This window comes from Tupaia chinensis, unplaced genomic scaffold, assembly GCF_000334495.1.
Source record: "Tupaia chinensis unplaced genomic scaffold, TupChi_1.0 Scaffold000528_1, whole genome shotgun sequence".
In the NCBI taxonomy this organism is placed as follows: domain Eukaryota; kingdom Metazoa; phylum Chordata; class Mammalia; order Scandentia; family Tupaiidae; genus Tupaia; species Tupaia belangeri.
Window position 1 is genome coordinate 4,309,486 of NW_006160041.1, and position 22,836 is coordinate 4,332,321.

At 39.4% G+C, this 22,836-nt stretch overlaps 1 protein-coding gene and 1 non-coding gene across 17 annotated transcripts in view; both read left to right on the forward strand.

The window, feature by feature from the left end:
• Nucleotides 1-22,836, forward strand: part of NRXN3 (neurexin 3) — a 1,829,483-nt gene that overhangs the window by 1,336,425 nt on the left and 470,222 nt on the right. The window lies entirely within an intron of this gene.
• LOC114009385 (U6 spliceosomal RNA) lies at nucleotides 13,807-13,909 on the forward strand. The gene has a single exon (XR_003550814.1). It is a non-coding gene; the product is annotated as a U6 spliceosomal RNA (small nuclear RNA).

Consider the following 22,836-nt stretch of genomic DNA (forward strand, 5'->3'; position numbering starts at 1 on the left):
CCTGCTAGGATGCACACTTACTTTGTTCACTTACTCTTCTATCAACTCTTGCTCGAGTGCCAGCCATTGTCCCAGACAAAGGTGATGCCATTTTATGTTTTTAAGCTCTGCTCAGGTTCAATGTATTCTTTCATGTATCTATTTTGAGCCTTTTGGGTACATTTTACAGATAATTGGAATAGGAAGAATTTGACTATCAAACCCAATTAAGTGCATTTACTCAGAACCACCAAGCTAAAAAGTGACAGTCCTCTGACCCCAAAGTCTATGGTCATTTTACTCCACTGTTAGGTTTTGCATAATGATTTTCCTCCAAGTGGTTGCTCCATAGTTTCTAATCACAATCATGATGAGAGATCATATTGCCAACATGTATACTACTGCTTTCTAGCATATCGCTTCTATTCCAAAGATGACTGGTACAGTGTTGTCTAGTATTTAATAATTGGAATATTTCATACCACAGTCTATTTTTAAAAATGCATCATGACTTTTCCAATGAATGAATAGTTTGATTTTAGCCACAAAGTTAAGAAGTAAGAAAAAATTTTTTTAAAAAAAAAAAAAAAAAAAAAGAAGACTGGGACCAGCAGATGGCATACTGGTTACATTGCTGGACACCCATGTAGTCAACCATGGTTCGAGTTCTGGACCCAGTGGACTAAAACTCATGCTGGGTGCATGTGTGTGCATGCCCAAAATTCTAAAAATAGAATGGAGGAGAAGGGAGGCATGGCCATACGCCCTGGGAGGTGATTTCTAGCTTTCTGTCTCTCTGTCTCTCTTTGTTTCTCTGGCAAGTACACATACCATATAGCAAAAATCTCTAAAAAAAAATTAGAAGATTGGGGCAAGCTATGTGATGGTTGAGGTGCTGGACTCCCACATGTCCAACCATGGTTCGAGTCCTGGACCCCATGACTTTAGAATCATGCCAGAAGCATATGCATGTGCCCAAAATCCCAAGAGAAGATGGGAGGAGAAGGGATTATGGTGTGGCCATGTCCCCTGTGGGGTGATTTCTCACTTTTCCGCTTTTGACTCCCTCTGGTGAGTGCCATGTGCCCAATGTCAAATGAATGAATGAATGAATGAATGAATGAATGAATGAATGAATAAATAAATAAATAAATAAATAAATAAATAAATAAAAGGTTTGGCAAGATTGGGCTTATAATCCCAGAACATAACAGACAGCCAAAGCTGCCTTCTTTGGTTGAGGCATGTACTATCTGACTCAACATAATCCACACCACACCCTCAAATCATTCTGCATGTAGTTTTTCCATTTAACATTGTGCATATGTTTTTATAGTTCTTGCACCCTGCCTCATTATTGTTTAGCCTATCTGGGATATGGAGTTTGACTGCTGTTTTGAGGTAAGGACATGCTAATGACTGACTGTGATTTGGATAAGGAAATGAGTAGTCATAATGATACTACATGCATTTTACAGCATACAAAAAGCATTTTAAACACCCTGTGTTGTTTAGATTTTACAGCGATTTTCTCCAAGTCAGCCAGCCAGTATGTAGTAGAATGTAGGACAGTTGGTTCTTAGTGCTCCCCTATATTATTTATTCATTCACTCATTTACCCATTCATTCCAGAAATTAATGATTTTGGGTAAATACCAAATGTTTTGAGATCCTGTACATGGTCCTGCAGGTAAATATGTGAGTGAGATGTGTCGCCAGGCTATAAGAAGTTTATGGTCTATTTAGGTGTGACAGATAGAGAAGGATCAGTGCATTGTGATGAGTGATGTGTAGTACACAAAACAGGGACAAAGTGTTGCGTTAATATCTTCTTTTTTTTTTAAACTAGAGTGCATGTGTACTCACCAGAGACAGAGTGAGAGACAGAAAAAGAAGGAGAAGAGAAAGCACCACCCATTGGTGATGGTCGTGGCACAATCCTCCTTTGTCTATTCTTCCTTTCAGGATTTTGGGCACACATGCCCAGTATGTTTTTCAAGATCTTGGGTCCAGGACTCAGACCACACGATCAGTCATATGGAATCCAACTGCCTTAAGCACTAGGCCAAACCATCGTCTGCATTAATATCAAAGATCATGTGACGCATTTTTATCTGTGACTCAAATGTACCTCTGCCCCTATCCCAAGTAGTGTGATTGATATGAGGCCCTGCCTAGTTAACTAGAGGTGCTGGTCATCAATCTAAGGAAGGAAGCAAGAAAGAAATGTAGAGTGCTGGATTGGAAATCGGGGCACCAAATGTAGAGTCCTGGCTGAACTGCTCAGTCTTAGGAAAGTCCTTAGGATTGTAAGTGCCTAAATTTCTTCACCTGAAAAGAGGGAGGCATGAGATGGAGGATAGCAGATCTTAGACCATGAATAAGTTTCATTCCAGAATACTTCTGGATTGATGGGAACCCTTCACTAGGCTGTGAATGATTTTAAGCCATATGTGTCCTTTGTAAGGAAAGCTTGTGATCAAAGAAGCTATTTCTTTCATAGATACCAAAGGAAGGAATAGAAAGGATCTCAGATCTCAGGGAGAAAGTGATTCTTGAGAGTGTAAGTCAATTGCAAAGGTAGGATCAAGGTTCTGCTGCAGAGGCCATAGCCATTAGTTAAAATAAGAAGAGCTTAGTACAAATGGAATGCATAGCATGCTACAAACTACAAAACCTCCATAGAAGGTGTGTCTTTAATGTAGAGTAGTAGGGCCTAGCAAATCAGATGGTAGGAGATTCTAAAAATAGTCTGCCCTTGCGAATCAGCAGTTAGCGTAATGGCTATGTCGCTGGACTCCCACGTAGTCGACCACAGTTCGCGTCCCGGACCCGGTGGCTTAAAACTCACGTCAGGCACGTGTGCGTGTGTGCCCAAGATCCCGAGAGGAGAATGGAGGAGAAGGGATTGTGGTGTGACCATCCCCTCTGGGGGGTGGTTTCTTGCTTTCTGTCTCTATGTCTCTCTCTGTCTGTCTGGCGAGCACACGAGCCCTACAGCGAAAACCTCTCCAAAAAAAAAAAAAAAAAATAGTCTGCCCCTTGGTGACCAAATTGATTTGACAGATTTTGTCCTTCTCCTAGTTCTCCAGTAGATACTTGACCTAACTTGGATTTGGCAAAGCAACAATTATAACAGGCGTTGCTGCTTGGGGGTCGGGGGACTCATTTGTTGATCTCATCACCTCCACCATGATTACTTCATAACAGCCTTTGTTTGGCTTATTACCCCATATGGGCCTTGTGATCAAATCTTTACACTCCTTAGAAGGATCTGGAAATCACCTCACTGTAAACCTGGCAGGTGATTTTCACTATTGGATGATTGCACCAAACCCAGGGATTGCCACAAGGCCATCGTGTAGTCTTAGGAGCACCTTCTCCTTGCTCTCTGGACTGTTTGGTTTTCTTTCTCTCTCTCTCTTTTTTTTTAGAGGCAGAGTTTTTTGCTGTAGGACCCATGTGCTCACCAGAGAGATAGCAGGAGACAGAGAGATAGAAAATGAACCCCCTCCTCTCCCCCCGGGGAGGGATGACCATGCCACAATCCCTTCTCCATTCTCTCTGAATTTTGGCCATACATGTACATGTACCTGGCATGAGTTTCAAGCCACTGGGTCTGGGCCTCAAACAGTGGTCGGCTACGGGCCTAGCAACATAACCATTACGCCATCTGCTGGTCTCACGGTTGTTGTTTTTAATAGATCTAGGATGACATGACCTCTCTCTGTCTCTGTTGCTGCCATCGTTGTTCTAGATTCTCTGCTCTCTGATACCAATGCTAGCACTCTAAGTGCACACGGTAAGACTGCCACAGTGAGACACCCCCAAGGCTGCTGTACTCAGAGCCCCTGAAACAAGATCAATGCCAGGTTACACCCTGCTGCAGAGGCTCTCCTGCTCTTACAGCCAGTTTCTCCTCAGGGATAGAGGTGTTTCCACACAGCAGGTACAACAGACCCTACCCACCAGGGCTTCAGAAACTACTCATACAGCTCATACCTCCCCTTATACTTTGTTTTAACAATAGACAGATGACAGTGAATTGTAGGAACAGGACACATGGCTCATATGGGATTTATGAGTGGGGGTGTATGTGCAGAACTTGGGGTCTCTTCTTTTGGATGCACATTGTGCTAGTGGAACCTGTTGAGCTATGGGGGTACAAGCTGACGCAGCAGACACGTGGTTCTCAGGTGGATGGCCATATCCCCTGACAGTGTCCTGTGTTTCTGTCGCTGCTTCCCCTCCCTCTTTGCAAAATCCACAAAATATCTGAGTACAAAAGTGAAGAGGCTGATGAGGTACCATTCTCAAGAGCTGTCTTTTGCCTCTTCTACTAGAAGGCCTCTTCTATTTCTGTCTGTCCTCTCTTTCCTGTGCTTTAGGGATACTGTTCAGATTTTCCAGTCCAACAATTAAAATATAGTCTACCAGTGAATTTTTGTGCTTCGACTGGGGGGATGTGTGAGGTTGGCAAGGCCTAAGATATTACTATCTGGTCTTTGCAGAAAAGGGTTGCTGACCCCTATCCGTGGGGATGAAATGTACTTGACATTCTACTAGCATGTCTGGAATATGCCAAAAGTAATTCAAGTAAAAGGATAAAACATTTAAAATAGTCTGTGCAGACAAATCTAGTTTATGCTCACGATCCTTGGAGGAGGGGGAACATGGGTCCTACGTGCTTCTCTTCTTGGCAGTGCTGTCCTTGGAGATTAGAGGACTGATGCTTGAGAAGGAAATTCAGGATAGGAACATATGTTCTGAAGGGTAGCAGGGGGCAGAGCAGGTCAACGGTCTGCGACTTGATGACTTCATCTTCAGAACGTGTGCCATCTGGGCTCCAATGCCCTTCGCCTCACTCTTTTCCTTTGATTTTCTAAAGTTTGACTCAGGTCAGGTGGGGTGTCTTTTTTTGGTTTTCTTAGATTTTGTTTTCTGTTTCCTTTTAGATCATTAGGTCTTAGAGCTCTACACTTGAGATAAATCTAATCATTTCGAATTCCAGATTCTGATATAAAAACTCAGCTTTTCTTTTCCCCCCAGTAAAGAAACTAAAGCAAGTTTGTAGCAAAGAAAACCTTGGAGTGATTTCCTTTTCTCTCAGCTTTATTGAGCTCTAGTTGACAAATGACAATTTCATATATTTGAGGTATATAGTGGTGATGTTTTGATGTATGTGTAGATAGTGAAATGGTTACTACAGTCAAACTAATTAACATATCCAGTGTCTCATATTGTTACCTCTTTGTGTGTTAACTCTGCGTGTATGTGTGTGGTCAGAAGACTTAAATTTTATCCACTTTGCGAAGTTTAAGAATACAATATGTTATTATTAACTGTAGTAACACACTCTTATGTTATGTCTCCAGACTATATACATCTTATCACTGTAAATTTCTACCCTTTGTTCAGTATTTTTCCTTTTCCTGCATTTCTTAACCTGGTAAATATCCTTCTATTCTGCTTCTATGCATTCAGCTCTCTTAGATTCCACATATAATTGAGATCAGACAGAATTTGTCTTTCTGTGTCTGCTTATTAAACACACACACACACACACACACACACACTACACACACACACACCATATGTTATTTATCCAATCTTCTGTAAATGGGCACCTAGTTTTATTCCATATCTTGATTTTTGCAAATAATGCTGTAATGAACACAGGAATGCAAGTATCTTTCAAAATACTTGTTTAATTCTATTTGGACAGACCCAGAATAGGAATTACTAGATTCTATGAAGTTATTTTTATGTGAGTGTGTGTGTGTACCTGTGTGTGTGTATATGTATACCCATGCATGTCACTCTATGATGTATTGTGTCACTTACACATTGATGCAGTCTTCATCATCCTTAAGAAAGATAACATTGAGCTTAACTGGTTTATCCAGTTCTAATTACTCTGAAGTGGCCACCACCCTATCTCCAAAGATATTGCTACTTAAAGCATGGTCCCTGGACTATCTCAGAGTTTATTAGAAAGGTAGAATTAGAGGGCTCCTACCAGATATGTTGAAGTAGAATCTGCATTTAACAGACCTCTTGGTAATTCACATGCATGTTAAAAGTTGCAAATACTATTCTGAGAAATGTCTTAGAATTGTCCTTGGCTTATTGAAATTATTAAATGAGTAAAAGGGGAAGCATATCAGAAACACTATAAATCAACCTTGAAAAAAATTTGCCTGGGCCTTAGACCCTAAGATGTAATATAAAAAGAATCTAAGTACCTGTATTTCTTAAAATAGTTCTAGAGATTATTTTGATGTACACAACATATGAGAGGGATATGTGTTGCAAGGAGTCTCTGAACCTTTTCTTGTGCTTTTCTTTTAAAATGCCCGTTCACCTGACATCCCCCCACCTCCCAGCAATCACTTCTTGCTGTCGAGTCAACAGAGATGATCTAATGTGGTTGAGCAGCTTTACACCATCCTCTCCATTCTTGGGGTAGTTTGTCTCAAGTGGGAGTAAAGCAAGAGCTATGTCTAAGGTTAAATAAATGTTCTCATATATTTTCACAACTGACTGGGAATATTGCAGTGTTTCACAAATAGATATAATCAGAAAACTACAAATGTAGCCTCCTAATTCTTCTATGACCCCAAATTGTTGCAAATTTACAAACAAAATGCAAACAATATCATGTGAATTAAAAAGATTAATTTAATGTGGCAGATGACATTTTCCTAAGAATAAATCCATGCTTGCAACATGAATGCAACATGATGGCTACAGTGCAGATTCTTTGCAGTCTGGCACATCTGCCTTGTTGTTTGCCTTGTGGATTCTGTTACCTATTTGTCTCTGTTTTAACCCCTGCAAAACCTTTATCCACATAGTTCAAATGTCCTTTGGCCTTCTCTTCCTATAGACAAATCTAATAGATATTAATATTCAACCCACCCTCTCTTTTATTTATTTCATAAGTGAGAGAGAGAGAGATACGACAGCCCTGACTGGGTCCCAAAACACGATCCATCCCCTCCATAGGTAGCCTGGATCATGGGTACTACTAAAGCCTGGAATAAATTGGCTGAAGTGAGGCTAGCTCAATATGTAGAGAAGTGTGGTATTTTATCTTGCCATCAGTATCCTTCTCTGTTTACGCAGTAGGGACTGAAACATTGAGTCTCCGTGCTAGGAAATGCATATTCTTCCAGTTTTCTGATATGATCCATCAGGCCGGAGTTTGCTTAAAGACCTTGCTTTGGCTTATTTTTATACCATGTGACTGGAGAGTTCATTAATAGTGACAGGTCCCAGGTACCCATTAGAGGCATAGAGAATACATGCTAAAGAAGAAGAGGAAAAACAAGAAGAGTAAGAAGGAAGAAAAGGGGGGAAAGAAAACAAACAAAACAGATTTATAGTTATTTTATTTTTTTAGGTTTTTGCCTTAGGGCATATGTACTTGCCAGAGAGAGAGAGAGAGAGACAGAGAGAGACAGAGACACAGAGAAAGGGAATGTGAGAAATTATCTCCGAGGGGAAATGGCCACATTGTGATCCCATTGCTTTCATTCACCTCTCAGGATTTTGGGAGCACACGCACATGTACCTGGTATGATTTTCAAGTCACTGGGTTCAGGACTTGAACCTCTATTGATCATGTGAGAGTCCAGAACCTTGACCACTACGCCAACTGCTGCCCCTCTGAACTATTTTCTTAATAAGAGGAAAATGGTAGCTTATGGGTTAAATCTTGACTTTATAAAAAATTAAAAAAGAACTCTTCCTTCGCTTGCTTTTGTACATCTTTGACATATGTATGAAGCATGAAGGAAATGAAAGAATAGTTGGCATGCGCAGCTAGTACCCTGACTGCTCGCAGTCATTAGACAGTCTAGTGCTGTCTTACAGTAAAGGGGTGCTGATCTTAGTGTCACCAATAATTATAGGTTTCTAATTACCCTTTGCATTTTTTTAGTGTTCTGCATAATTTCAGGTTAGACATCCAGCAGCAAAAACTATTTGAACTGGCAGTTTGGCTTAAGTGTGGGGTAGCTTTAAATAAGTGAGAAGTGGTTTCATTTTAGTGAGGGTTAAGTGATTTTAGGGGTTAAAACTGTGGGCTATAAGGAACTATCTGAACTATTGAAGGAAGTGTCTTAGATAAGACAATGAAGCTAGAACCAATGGGACATTAGTCTGGTAAAAAGTCTTGTCTTGAAGATTTACCTCCACATAATTTAGGTGGCAGAGAAACCTCTGCACTAACACCTACCCTGGAGCACAGTGACCAAGCAGAATGTGCTCTCGTGAAAAATCCAAAACCCTGGGCTTTTAAGACAAGAAGTTCACAGTTACTATGCAAGTGCCCTGGTGTCAGTAGAAGCCAAATGGTCAAGAATGCTTAAGACTGAGCTACAAGTCATAAATGTAGAGGATCTAAAGTAAGATGGTGATCTTATGTGGCAATAAATTGAGGTGCACAGATAGGTAACATCGACCACAGGATTGACCACACAGAGCTCAGGTGCTGGAGACTCATTTCTGGCCTATTTCACACTGCCTCCTGGGAATGTGCAACTCAGTCCTTCAGTGTTGACTATAGACAAAAAGAAGCTGAAAGTGTAAAGTAATTCAGAAGACCATCAGTAGTTGTAAGGCAGACGCTCATATTATCTTAGTAAGATAGAGTATAATAGTAAAAAGTGCTTGGCTATTGAAGTAAGCAGACCTAGATTAAAGTTGGACTTATTTCATCTATAGGTAAACTACGTGCCAGTGCTACCCTGTCATCTGTTAAAGATGATAAGAATGGACAGGATTAATGGGTGAGAATCAAGCGAGTGTATGCGATGTACAGGCACTGTGCCAGACACTCAGACATGCTCATTAGTATCTTGGAAGAAGGTCTCTCGTTATGTGTCTTCGGTCTTTACACCTCTTCATTTACAATTCTCATATGGTCAGGGTAAAGAACTAGTTCAAGAATTCAAATGGTAAATGACAGACTTGAGACTCCAAAAATATCTCAACAGGAAGGAAGAATGATCCTAAAATGAAATGAGTAGATTATAATAGGACTATATGAAATAATGCCCATAGGTTAGGAAAAAAAAATAAAAAGAAGAAGCTATTATTCTAATTGTGGATAGAAGAAATGACATTCAGATAGATGTTTATGTGTTTAAAAATACAAAACTAAGGGACCAGCAGTTGGCATAATGACTATGTCCCTGGACTCCCATGTAATTGACTGCAGTTCGAGTCCTGGACCCGGCAGCTTAAACTCATGCCAGGCACGTGTGTGTGTGTGCCAAAGATCCCAAGAGGAGAATGGAGGAGAAGGGATTGCAGAAAGGCCATCCTCCCTGAGGGGTGATTTCTCACTTTCTGTCTCTCTGTCTTTCTGGCAAGCACACACACCCTATAGCAAACACCTCTCCAAGAAAAAAAAAATAGCGTTTTTTTAATTATTACTCCAAATTGCATAGTCACAAAAAAATGTAATGCAGCTGCCCGACGTTGGTAGATAACCATTTCTTCTGACTTGTGCCCTGGTTAGATGTCATCGGAAGTCTTGACTGTTGCATTTTTTCAGGGGAAAGAAAAAGTAAGACATGCACAGTATAGTGCAGTGGAAAATCAGTTCCCTCACTGATAAAATGGGGATGGAAGCACTTTCCCTTGTTTGAGCTAAGGATTAGATTACATAATGCAAATAAACGGCTCAGCACAGTGCCTGGCTCATAACTGGGAGCTATTATTATTCTCAGGGAAGAGTGGTAAGAATGGTCACAACCATAATATGAGAAGTTGCAGATCCTTAAATGTTCTGCCTGTAAAAGGGAAGCTTAAGAAGGAATATGACAACTGTCATCAACCATTTGAATGACCATGACATAGAAAAGGGATTCACGTTAATCAGCCTAACTCGAGAAAGAAGAACCAGGACCAATGGATAGAAATTATAGGAAGATATATTTTGACTTCCTAAGAAAAAAAATTTTCCATTTGAAGGTGGAAAAAATTTTTGAAATTGATGCATCATTTTTTTATAATATTCATTTCCTTAACTTTTTTGAAGATACCTCCTAATAGTCACAGCAGTAGTAATTAAGAATAAAAACAGCTCTTAAACTATTTCACTGACTGTTTTCAACTCTGCATTCTTATTTAATCCTCAGAAATCTCCATGTGGTAGGTATAATTCTCATTTTACAGTTGAAGAAACTAAAGCACAGAGATACTAAATGAATTTCCAATAATATTTAATTTAGAAGTGGCAGACTGAGTTGGGATTTGAGTCTGAGTGATCTGGCTCTTAAATCAGGTCTCTTCTGATACAGGGAATACCTCAACTATATAGGGGAAGGCTGAGTGACTGTATGTCCTGTTAGCCAGGGGATTCCTGCACTGAGGAGTGATTGACAGGAGCATTGCTATAGTCCCTTCCAAAAAGTATCTGTAATTTTATAAGACAAGACCCATATCCAAGCAAAACATACAATACAATATCTAGACACTAATTGTTACATATTTTTCTCAACACACACACACACACACACACACACAAATATCTAAGGTGGTCACCTAGAACCTATTTACTCCCACTTTAAACTCAGTTATAAAAGAATGGATATTCATTATCTTGTTCAAAGTGGAATAGAAGAAATACATTTGAATCTGGGAGGAATAATAAAACTAACAATGAAAAGAGACTACTAAACCTTTGTAAGGGAAAAGGGAGAGATTAACTCATTGAACAAATACGAATAATCACCTCGACTGTGCTGTGATCACAAAATCACTGTGGAACAAAATACGAACTCAACAGTCACTGTTCTCCCCAGATATTTAGACACTCCAATAGCCTTCAGGTTTTTCTTGAACTTCTCTATGAAATGGCATTTTTTCAAGGCTTTTAAAAATGATAAATTATATCCAGTTTTGGAAAGGAAGTATACATGATATTTGAAAAAGATTTTATATGAACTGAGTAATTTGACTTTAAACTTTTGAGGCTATGAAGAATACACTTCAATTATCTCAAGACAGCTTGCTCTCCAGTAATGACAGATGTAGGTCTTACTGCGCTAAAATATTTTAATATACTTCAATGGGAAAAGCTCTGGTCTAGACATTTTTTGCTATTAGTGTGATTTGTGGGAAATTGCCTTCTGTGGGCCTCAGTTTTCACATCTATAAAGTGTGGTGATTTGACTAAACTATCTCAGTTTCCTTTAAGCTTGAACATTTTCTATTTCTTTTATTTCTTTAATTATGCTTATTTCCATCATGTAGATGCGAGATGGCAAGATGCCCTGGCAGTGTGTGCAGGACCTAAATTGATTCTGGGAAAATGGGGCACAAATGATTCCTAAGGTATAAGGAGCCGAAGCACACAGAAGCCTCTCGGTTCTATTTCTATTTCTGTTGGCTATAAAATCTAGGCATGGTTCAATACTGGGAGACATCATCTAGCTTTTAATATCAGATTTTAAAGTTGCCTAACAAAACCCATCAAGACTGTTTAGTGCTCAGAGTACTGTGATGTCATGAGGGGGAGGCAGGTGCAGTGTAGCACAAAAGCCTTCATTGCCCCCCTTCACCTTTAATTTCGTTCAATCTTTCGAAACGTTAAAGAGAAACGTTATCTCTTGGTCTGTTGTTTATAAAGATAGTTGCTGCTCTGTGTGTGCTTAGAGGGCTGCATGGATGAGTGAATCTGAATTGTATTCAGTGAAGTTTATTACACTCTGCCACGTGGCCCTCACGTCCTTCTCTGTTCTGGTCTTGCTATTAATCATTTCAAAGTCACATTTACAGTGAGGTTGCAGGTCTCATGTGTTGTTGTTATTGTTTTAAAATACATTTCATTGTGTATAATAAAGACTTACAACATAATGCTGTGAGATACATACAGATAGTGAAAGGTTCCTATAGTGAAGCAGATTAACCTGTGTATTATCTCAGGCTAGCCCTGTGTGCTAGGGATTAAGGGAGTGGGATAACACATGGTTGACCTCCCAGCTCGAATCTCAGCCTCAGCATCTTGAAAAATAGGACAGGTACATGTTAATGTGTACCTCAAATCCAGAGAGGTCAGAGAAAAGGAAGAGAAAGAATTGTAGTGTGACTATGCCCCGGGTAGAGAATGCTTTCTCTTTCTGTTTCTGTCTCTTTTTCTTTCTCTGGCAAGTGCATGTATCCTTGGGCAAATTAGAAAAAATAATAATAATAATAACATATCTCACATAGTTTTTTTGTATGTAACTATAGCAGCTTAAATCTAATTATTTAACCATTTCTAACATAATACAGTTTCTTAACTTTAATCCTCATATTGTACATTAGCTTCTGACTTGTTCATTCTACGTAGCTACTGTTTTGAATCATTTGACCCACATGTCCCTATTTCCTCCCCTTTTCTGGGTGTGTGTATATATATATATATATATGTGTGTGTGTGTGTGTAATATATATTTAAGATTTTCAAAAAAAGCTCACAGAGTTTTGACAAAGCTACTCCATTTGCCGCTTTGATGCTAAATACCTTGATTTGCTTTTAGTTTCATCTGCTTCTTCAGGAACCTTTCTGTATCAGCTAGAAGGCTAAAATCATTCAAAGGGGAATGAGGGAGATAACTCACTCCTATCAGTGTTGTAGAGCCACCCAAGGAGCTGGGCTATGAAGGAAATAGTGTCTGCTCAGCACCTCACAATTGCCGCAACTAACCGTAACTGCTTTCCTGGTACATGCCATCTCACTGTAAATGGCATTATTGGGCGGTGGCTAGAGTGTTGTAAATGGTAGGGATAGAACACTAGCTCAGAGGAAATGCAAATGCATTGCCTTTCTTCTGGCTCTGAAATACACTCTTCCAGTGGAGTTACAGGTAAACTTGGAATGAAGCTAACTAAGACTTTATCCAAACAACCTCTTCATTTCTTGGCTTCTGATGGGAAGGCTGTACAGTTTGTTTTAATGGTTGAGTCAACTAATACCAATCACAACTGTACTGCTTCTGAAGTTAGTATAAGATCTCTGTGCATGAACAATCATAACGTGATTGTTTAGGAATCTCAGTGAGAATTACCCAGGTGTTAAAAACACATGTCTATTTTCAGATGATAGAATCATTTTTAAACCGTGCAGTTATTTAAAACACATACCCAGACACACATACAGAGAATTGTCATATGGAGTTTATAGAAGATCACTAATTAATGCAAATTAGTTAATACATACATATAGGAGTTAAAACAAATGCTCATTAAAAAAGATATTAACTCCTCAAAGTTGTGGCTAAAAGAATGTGTAGGTGGATACAGTATTCAGATTCACTTCCTTCTTTTTTTTTTTTTTGTTTTCAGAGAGGTTTTTGCTATAGTGTGCGTGCGCTCGCCAGACAGACAGACAGATAGAAAGCAAGAAATTGCCCCCCCTGTGGGGGGGAGGGATGGCTGCAATCCTCTCTCCTCCATTCTCCTCTCGGGATCTTGGGCACGCACGCACATGTGCCCGGTGTGAGTTTCAAGCCACCGGGTCCGGGACGCAAACCGCGAACCGCAGTTGACTACATGGGAGTCCAGCGACATAGCCATTACACCATCTGCTGGTCCTGACTTCTTAATCTCTATAGTAACAGGCACAAAGGATTAGAGAAAGGAAAAGGACATAGAAAATTGTATACAGACAATAATAATTATGAATACTATTTATTAAACATCTACCATATTTCAGGTACTATGCTAAGCATACTTACCGTAACACATATATTAGGTCATTTAAAATTCTTCTTAGCTGTCTGAATTGCAGTCTATTATTTTATTCCTCAGAGAGATTTATAAAACTTGGTGATCTCTTCAGCGGCAACTATACCAAAATTGGAACCATACAGAGAGGATTAGTTGGCCCCTGCTCAAGGATGATATGCAAACTCATGAAGCATTCCATATTTAAAAACAAAACAAAACAAAAATTAGATAAGGTCTAAAAACTATGAAAAGGAAAGCTGGGGAGCCAGCAGGTGGTGTGATGGTTGGGGCGCTGGACTCCCACATGGCCAACCATTGTTCGAGTCCTGGAGGTGGTGGCTTGCTTTCTCACTCTTCCTCTCCCCTCCTCTCTGTCTCTCTAGTCAAATTAAAAAAAAAATCGTAGTAATAACAGATAAAATTAAATGATTAGTTCTTAAAAAAAAAAAAAACAAGAAAAGGAAAGCTGAGGATTGAACCCAGGTTTATCTAATTCCTCAGTCAAGATCTTAACTGCTAAGTTAGATCCTTTGAATCAAATCCTTTGATTCAAGGAGTACTATAGAATTCAGGTTCAAATCATTTCGGTGGCATCTTTATTCACAGATGGGTATGTCAAAATACTAGTTCTTGTAATTTGCCTCACCCCCATTTTGGGGGGATTACTCAAGCTATATCCTGCTTTTGGAAAGAGGAAAACATCATCAATTGATGGAGCAGAGTCTCTGCAGTTAGACTGTTTTTCATTTTAGTTTCTTCCTTGATGATGAGCAGAATCATGAATAATTAAGCCTCAAAAGTTGAATGATCGACAGCAGATTTACTAACTTGTTTACTTATAAGCAGGAGAAAGTGTAGAATAATTTTTAAAACATCCAAAGGCTCTCATTAGACTTTCTAAATATCCCTAAGATAGTGAAGGTGGTGTAGCTTAGGGGTTTAATTCACAGACATTTGAGTAGCATGTACTTAAGTTCAAGTCTGAATTGCGGACCCCTTAAAAATTATTTTAATCCCTCTATGACTGATTTCGGTGGTACATTTATAATAGTTAACTAGTATATACAGTGTAATATAAATACTTACATATAGGAACCAATAACAGTACCTACTTCTTAAGGTTGTAGAGAGCATTCAGAGAATTAAGTCAACCAAAGTGCTAGTTCAAAGCCTGGTATTCAACTGGCTGGAAAGAGGCTGCGTACAGCTGTTACCATAGTGATTAGAAGAGTTATAAACAGTCTGAGGATACTGTGAAAGTCTGTCTGGGTCTCCAGTGTTCCAGGTGAAAAGTGATAAATATTCAGTAAGTCTAGTTTGTAATACACTATTTTATAAAAGTGATAAAAATATCTTATATATGTCCCTTTTCCACTATCAGGAGGGGCCAGTTGGAAAACCTGCAGTTTTCCTGTCACAACCTTGCAGCTGTTCTTGGCCTGCCCACAGTGGCACACCGAGAGTGCCACCACCCAGGAGGTTGGGAGCCATATGGGAAGCTCAGATCTAGTTCCCCCAGCGATCTTGAATGTATTGACTACGGTCATGTACACTTTTAATCCTCGGTAATTGGGACGCTGTGGCAGGAGGATTGCAAAGAGACTCTGTCAAGAATTTCTCTCTCTCTGTTGCTTTTTCTTCCCCGTTCAGCCCCCCCCCCCCATAGAGGTGTGGGGCAGAGACTCAAATATTCTTTCTAAAAAGCTTTAATGCTTCACATTATCACTTTTAAGTGTCCCAATAATCCTATGAATTACGGATTATTATGTCCATTTTTACAAATAAAGAAACTAAAAAGTAAATTGAAAGCCACCCAGTAAGTAGAGATGAACAGTGATATTAATCCAGGTTGTCTGTCTTTCAAATTCCAGTTCTTTTTAAACATTAAGATTTAGAGACCATGTGGACCAAGACACAACCCATTTTCCATTTGCAAATACTGGGGTTCTAAGATTGAAAGGATCACACAGCAAGTTTAAGGCAGAGCTGAAACTAGACTTGAGATTTCTAGTCCATGTTTAGAAATCTCTCATCATTTCCAGGCAACTTGTGTCTATTATATGTTTGTAGAGGAATAATAGAAAGAGAATTAGAGAGACACAGAGAGAAAGAGAGAAAGAAAGAAGGTAGAAATGCAGCAATGAGGGGAGGGAGAGAGGGAAAAAAAAGGACTCCCATATGAAGGCTAGTTCGAGAGCAGGCATTTGGGGATGGTCTCTCTACTAGGGCTTCCATTCTTGGAATAGTCTATCCCTGATAGGAGAAGTGGAAGTAACCAGAGACTACATCTGTATATATTTGTCTCTGTCCCCATTCTATCATCAATATGAAAATAGTGATTACAAATAAACATAGTTGACAGTAGCGGATAGCCACTCCTGTGACTTCCTCATGGCCAGATGAGGCACCACCATCACCACCTATAGAGGCTTTCTCTCTCCACTGGTCTGCATTGCTGGGATGTCAGAACCTGGCAGATTAGGTTCCTCAGAAGACTGCAGAGCAATTCACTCACGCAGAGGCATTTTCTTGACATTTTGACATTCGTTCAGAGAAAGGCAAAATGTTGGCCAAGGGCCCAATCATCAGGCCTATCAGAATCAAACTATATTTTCTGAGTGGCTGTCGATAGAATGTGCATGAGATTATTATTGTTTGCCAACGCTCTATTGATCTTGGCTTTGTGAAGCTCAAAATCTGTTTACAGCCACCTATAAAAATGAACGACCACTTCTTTTACTGAAGGTTAACGTGGTATGTTTATTTAATTGAATGGAAATGGCTTTGTGTTTTCCAAATGTCATTGTTAATAAATTTTCAAGGGAATCGGGTGCCGAGTGTGTAGGGGTGAGGATGAGAGAACGGCTGGTGGGGGCCTGGGCCATTGCTGGGACTAGGAGTAGCTGGAGGCAAGACATAAAAGACAGAAGCACAGATAAGATATTGGAAAAACGTTCCTATGTAGAAGTGCTATAAAAAATCCTTGCTCTATATTAGTGTTGTTTTTTAAACTTGTCAGTAAGAATTCTCCCTTGGGTGTTTTATACTTCGGATTATGTCTGTTTTTGCTCGCTCTTTGAGTTCTCCCAAAGTGTTTTAAAGTGACATTGAGCATTTTAGTTTATTATGAATGGGGGGGGGCAATAATATTTCCCACTATCATTTAATGGCTTTTTCCCCTTCTGTAAGACATTCAATAAAAATAGCTAGAATTGGGAGTGGTGTCAGAAGGAGACATACATTTGCAATTTCATAGACCTTCTTTTAAAGAGATGGGTTTCAGGAAAGAGGCTGAGAATAACCTGTACCAAAGCAATTAGAAGAGGTGTAAACAGTGTCAGGATGCTGTGAAAGTTTTTCCTAGGTGAAAGGTAGAAATTTCAGACAGTCATTGAATTCTTCAAATAGAAATATCAGAATAATTTACTAGATTTTTACCCCCAACTTTCCTCAGGAGATTTGTCCTTGTATATGTTGAACATGGGCAATTTCCACTTTAAAGGTTTTTTTGTTTGTTTTTGCTATAGGACATATGCACCTGATGGAGAAACAGAGACAGGGAGACAGAAAGCAATAAATCATCCCCCCAGGAGAATAGCCATGCCACAATCTCTTCTCCATTCTCTCTGGGTTTTGGGTGCTCACACACACACACACACACCCAGCAAGAGTTTCAAGCTGCTGGGTCTGGGACTTAAACCACAGTCAACCATGTGGGAGTTCAGTGCCTTAACCACTGTGCTACCTGCTGGCCCCTCTACCTTTAAGTTTTACTGTTCCCATTTTGCCTCAATCTCCCTAGCAGAAAAACAAAAACACAATCCAAATGTTATTCTTGAAACATGTATGTGAATGAATGGCAAATGAAATAACTAAAATATCTTCAATTCAGCCATTCACATTTTTAAGGAATTGCTGAGCTCCTTTGAGGGGTGAGACTGCACTAGGGGCTAGAGCTAGGAGAAAAAGTAAGACAAGGGTTCTCTCATCAAAGGTTGCTTGCTACGTGCCTTTGTGTGTGCACACACATGCGCACACTCTCGCATATGTGTGTATGTGTTGGTGAAGTGGATGTCTCTGCAAATACTGAACAGTTTAATGAGTGTTATGGAAGCTGTACATTGCAAGTATATTGGAAGTATCTGACTCTGACTAGGGGGCATTGCTTTAACATCTGGTAATGAGGCTATGTCTTTGTCTCTGTTCCCTCCTTTATTCCCACATCTAAGCTTAATTAAAATATCTGACTTCAAACAATCAATGCATTTTTTGATTTTGTGACCAGGTTCCTCCAGGAGGCTGACAGAAAATGTAAAGTTGTCTAGTGCTTTGTTTTGGGGAACACTACTTTAAAACATATTTGTGTATCTCAGGTTTTCCTTTCCTTTAAATACACAAAGGCAGCTTGGAGACAAGAGTTGGGAATGTGCAGCTTCATTTCTCTAAGTGATGCAAACTGTGGGAAATGAGAAGTAAGCAAGACTGAGGATTAGAATCACAAGATGTGTTTCTTTCATATGAATTCAATGCCCCCAAATCTCCTTAGTTCTGAGTTTAAAACAGATCTATAAAATCCTGTATTAAAAGAAATACAGTAGGAATGAACAAGGATGGGGGACTGGGAGTGGGCAGATGTGATCTTGAAGAGAACACTCTAAATGCAGAACATTATTCTCTGTCAATTAATTTTTACTTTTTATAGATTGTTAGACTATTAAGCAAAGTCTTATGAGAAAAAGTAGGTTTGTAGTGATCTCTAGAAATATGTTCCTGATAATGAATTAAATTAGGCCTGTGCATTGTGGACCCCTACCAGTTGTACTCCCTCTGGTGAGCATCTTTAATACCAGATGCAACCTAGTTAGAGGTGACATGAAATCACAGAATTTGATAAAGTTTTTTTCTTCCAAGTTAGGCAAATACAGATGAGCTCTTCTGTTACATCTAATATGCCAGATGCCATTTTTTGATAAATCGATTTGAGGATGTTGGAGGTCCAGGAACCAGAGTCTGATCCCGCTATTGGTAAGGTGACCTGATTTTTCTATTCAACAATGTGGCTCACCTTATCTGACCAAGTAATAGAAGAGAGTCCTGATTCAGAGCGCTGCCTGTGCAGTGGGATGTCTCTGAGTTGGAATCCTTTGTGGGGTAATCTAGGTCAAATTTATTAACCAGTCTCTGCATTACTTTCCTCATCTATGGAATATGAGTAGCACAAGTGCTTTTTCATGCAAAGCATGTAAAGGTAAATAGAAACTATCGAGGATAATGCCTGGTGCATGAGATGCTTTCATAGATCTTAACTCTGGGTTTGCGTTGTGAGTTTTCTCTATGCATATTAGGCCTGTGTGTGCCTGTGACCTAGGCTAACAGTGACTGGGAGTATACTGCAGTGTGAAGTTGGGGGAGCTGATCTCTCTCTCTCTGTGTCTGCATGTTCCCCTCTTCCATAGAAGAAATAAATAAACTGAATAATAATAACGCCAAGTTTCAAGACCAGTGGATGATGTAATGGTTACATTGCTGGACTCCACATGGTTGACCAAAGGTCGAGTTTTGGTCCCAGCAGTGTAAAACTCACACCAGGCACGTGTGTGTGCATGCCCAAAATCCTGAGAGCAGATTGGAGGAGAAGGGATTGTGGCATGGCCATCTCCTCCAGGGGGATTTCTTGCTTTCTGTCTCTCTATCTCTTTCTGTATCTCTGGCAAGAGCATGTGCCTTATAGCAAAAATCTCTCTCTCAAAAGAAAAAAAAAGTCTCTCTATATTATAATATTTCTTTCTTTCTTTCTTTCTTTTTTTATTTTATTTTTTTGTGAGAGGTTTTTGATATAGGGCATGTGCACTCACCAGAAAGATAGAGAGAGACAGAGAGACAGAAAGTGAGAAATCACTCCCCAGGGGTGATGGCCACACTGCAATCCCTTCTCCTCCATTCTCCTCTCGGGATCTTGGGCACATACACACATGTACCTGGCGTGAGTTTAAGTCACTGGGTCCGGGACTCGAAACGCGGTCAGCTATGTGGGAGTTTAGTGACATACCCATTACGCTGACTGCTGGTCCCTCTATATCACAATATTTCTGCCTTGACCTCCCAGCTGGGACTACTGGCATGCACCACTATACCTAGCTCCTTTTTGGAGTCTCGCTATGTTGCCCAGGACAACCTGGAGTTCATAGGCCTCCTGTATGGACCTACCTGAATTGCTGAGATTATAGGAAAGCACCCACTACACCTGGCCTTTAGGTTGGAATGAGGATCAAACCCGAGCCTCCAATGTAGTCCCAGCCTATAAGGCACAGTGTCTCAGCCACACTTGCCTCTTAACTAGTATTATTAAACTGAACATTTCAATAGGTTTTGCCATAGGAATAATATACATGAGGTTGTTATCAAGATGGCCATGTGATGACAGCCATAGACCAACACCCTGACTGCTGCATGGAAACACATATCTCTTCACAAGGGCTTCTAATCAATGACCCTCTTGAAGAAATAAGCAAAAATAGGTACCCTATTTATAGTGAAAGAATTAAGTATCTTTATACAAAAGGGCGCTTAGTTCTTGAGCCAAGGGATTTCAATGCCACCCGACAAAATTTGTCTTGTGTATAATATCCTTGGAGAGATAGTGTTTTAAGGTTCTTCATATTAGTAGTCAAGGCTATATAATGGGTTTAAGCTGTCTATAGTTTCTTCATTTCTACATCACTGTTTTCTTGTCTGACAAAAATAAACAATAAGACTTACTTCAAAATTAAATTTTTTTCTACCCAGAATCTGGATCTATTTTCATTATATAACTCCAATCATTTAACTAGACTTTAAAAGGTCTATCAGTATACACAACAATTACGCCAAAATTCGTCACCTAGTGACTGAAAAAATAAGCCCTAATCTGTTTCTCTGTGAAACCAACCTCAACAGTACAAATAGTATGGGAGTCCAAGAAGAAGAATCCCACATTTTGGTATCTGGGTTGACATGTAACACTGCATTTGTGAAGCCTCCCAGCACCTTGAAGACAGGGTGTATCTTGCTGGTGAGAGTGTTGCTGATCTGGAGTCTGTGTCGAGGCATTTCGGATGTGACGGGCAGTAAAGGTAATGTTTTCATCATGCCATGGTTGATTTCTCACTTCTTAGAGAGAGGCTCACTTCTAGGAGAGAGGCATCTTTGTGCAACTGTAGTTGTGTCCTGAATGATTGCTTCTGGGTCTCCTGTGCGACCAGCATAGACCCAAGGTGAAAGGTTGGCCTGCAGCTGTGGAAAACAAGGGAAAGCTAATGAAGCATAAAGGTCAAACATCTTCCTGAATTTCTTTCTCTTTCTTCATTTGTTCTGGTTGCTTAAGAAAATTCCTGTTGCCTTCTGTCCTTCTATAGAAAACTCATTAGCAGTATTTGGTTCTGTTGGTTGGAGGGAGAATTCTCTGCTTACTACAATAAAAAGTTACTCCAGGAAGCACATAACTGTCTTCACTGAGACCTCTGATATTTGATGTAATTGTGAGTCTTCTAAAATTATTGCTCAAGAAAAGGTCATAGAAGGTATTTTTTTTTTTGTTATTACTAATTAGCTTACCTTCCTTCTGCTGTTCTCTTATTCATACTAACTTAAGTAAAATAATACTTGATCCTTTTAGATATCCATAAGATCCTGCTGCTATTATTTTTGAGAATCATGTTAATCTGCAAACATATATAGTCTTCTCCAAAAGATTGCTATCTCCTATTGCTCTATGACAGACCCTGCATGTGTTTGGGGCACACAGAGGTAACTGGCCTCTCACTGTTATTCAGAACTCTTATCCATCAGGGCCACTGGTTCTTGCTAGCTTTCTCAGAACAGAGCCCAAATATGTAGCTAAGAGATGATTGTAGTCTGTATTTACAGCCTCTAAGATTAAAAAAAAAATACAGGAAAATATACCCACTAATTTATTATTCTCATGCCCATCTTGTAAACAAAAACAAACTGAGTTACTTACCTAAGAGTGCCAAGTCTGAGAAGAGAAAGCTGTGTGAGAACTAGTCAGGTAGGGAACTACTACTCAGCAGAAACTTGGAACTGCTTTCCGTAGTTTATCTTATGATTCTACTAAGGGTGTTTGCTAATACGCAAGTTTTAGAACATAAGATAGAGAAAATGTTGGCTACTGGCTCTACATTGATCCAAAATGAAGCTTTTCTTTTTAATTATCAGAGGACACGTACACTCACCAAAGACACACACACACACACACACACACACACACACACAGAGAGAGAGAGAGAGAGAGAGAGGGAAAAAAACACTCCCCAGTGGGGTGCAGTCACACTGCAATCTCTTCTCCTTTAGGTCTTCATGCTGTCTGGATTTGGGTTGCCCAAGCACACATGCCTCATGTGTGTTTCAAGTCTCTGTGGCCAGGATTCAAACTGCGTTGGCCATGATGGATCTGGCTTTATTTGCACAGCACTTACAAGGCATGCCCCAAAATGAAGTCTTTCAAAATATTATCTCTATGCTAATATACTGTTCACATGTAAATAGTGTCATATAAAAAATTAAAAATTTCACATTAGAGTTTTTAAATAATAGTAGCTGATAGTTAAGTTCATAACTAGTATTGACAACCTAGACAAAGATAAAAAGAAAAAAAATGACAGTATATGTTAAAAGAAATAAATGCAAAATCCTACATTTAGATTAAATAAATCAGTTTTGCAAATGCTGGACATTGAGGTTTCAGCTTGTCAGAACTTTATGCAAAATAAGATTTGAGAGTTTTATTTGTTCATAAGCTTAAAATGAAGCAGCTTTACTTTTTAAAAAAAGTAAGAGAAAAAATAGAAAATAACTGTGCTGGTTATTTTAGGTTCTTCTAGTAGACTCCTAGTCTATCACTTAATAATGTTGACTCTTCTGAAACATGTTTATTTTTTCCTTTTCAGTGACCTAGTCATGGACCTTATTAACTTTTGCTTGACAGTAGCTTACTAATGGTATCCTCGCTTCTTTCCTCTCTACTCCAGTTTGTCCTCTGCATGCAGCCAACGTTATCATTGATGAACTAAATCTGATCGTAGCATTCCCAAGAAAATAAGCCAACAATACTCTTAATAATTAAAGAAGTGATTA